The 851-nt window shown below is 39.4% G+C and overlaps 1 non-coding gene across 1 annotated transcript; it reads right to left on the bottom strand.

Annotated features, from left to right (window-relative positions):
- Positions 1-104, bottom strand: LOC123621418. Its single transcript, XR_006729142.1, has one exon. It is a non-coding gene; the product is annotated as a small nucleolar RNA U13 (small nucleolar RNA).
- Between the last annotated feature and the right edge of the window lie 747 nt (positions 105-851).

Here is an 851-nt window from a genome sequence, read left to right as displayed (position 1 = left end):
TGTCAGACGGGTAATGTGTCGACGTTGTAACAAGGTTTGAGAGAGGCACATCTCACGCATGCGTGTGAAAACCCAATCATCATGCTTATGATCTACAAAAGGATCGGCGCGGGGACGCTGTTCAATTAACCATTTTAAAGTGCATAATTCAATGGTATTTGTATTCACAGTGTTGCACTGCCGCCAGCTCTGTCTAATTGCAAAGCTTTTTCATTACACCTTTAAAAAAAAATCTCCATCAAGCAATTGCTCCTCATTACCCACCTCCCTTCATCCCTTGGTAACTTCTGTTCTATCTTTCCGGTTTTGCCCACTCTGGATATATTTATTATACAAAAGGAATCATACGATGTGTGATGTTTTGTGTCTGGCTTCTTTCATTTAGCATAGTATTTCCAGGTTCATCCAAGTGGTGACAAATATCAGTACTTTGTTCCTTTTTGGGGCTGAATAATATTCTTTTGCATGTAAATTACAGTGATTTGTTTATCCATTCATTCATTTATGGACATTTAGGCTGTCTCCACCCTTTGGCTATTATAAACATTGCTGCTATAAACATTCATGTATGAGTTTCTGCGTGAACATATGTTTTCATTTCTCTTGGGTGTATACTTAGGAGTAGAATTTGTGGATCATATGGTAATTCTGTTTAGCTTTTTGAGGAGACACCCAACTGTTTTCCACAGTGGCTGTGCCATTTTTCACCCCCGCCGGCAATGTGTGAGTGTTCCTATTTCTCTACATCCTCATCAACACTTGTTGTTTTCCGTTTTCTTGATTTAAGCCATATAGTGGGTGTGAAGTGGCATCTCAGTGTGGTTTTGGTTTTCCCTTGCTTAATGACCAAT

Source organism: Lemur catta, chromosome 15 (assembly GCF_020740605.2).
Source record: "Lemur catta isolate mLemCat1 chromosome 15, mLemCat1.pri, whole genome shotgun sequence".
Taxonomy (NCBI): domain Eukaryota; kingdom Metazoa; phylum Chordata; class Mammalia; order Primates; family Lemuridae; genus Lemur; species Lemur catta.
The sequence above is the reverse complement of the archived record's forward strand: the minus strand, read 5'-3'. Positions and strand labels throughout refer to the sequence as shown.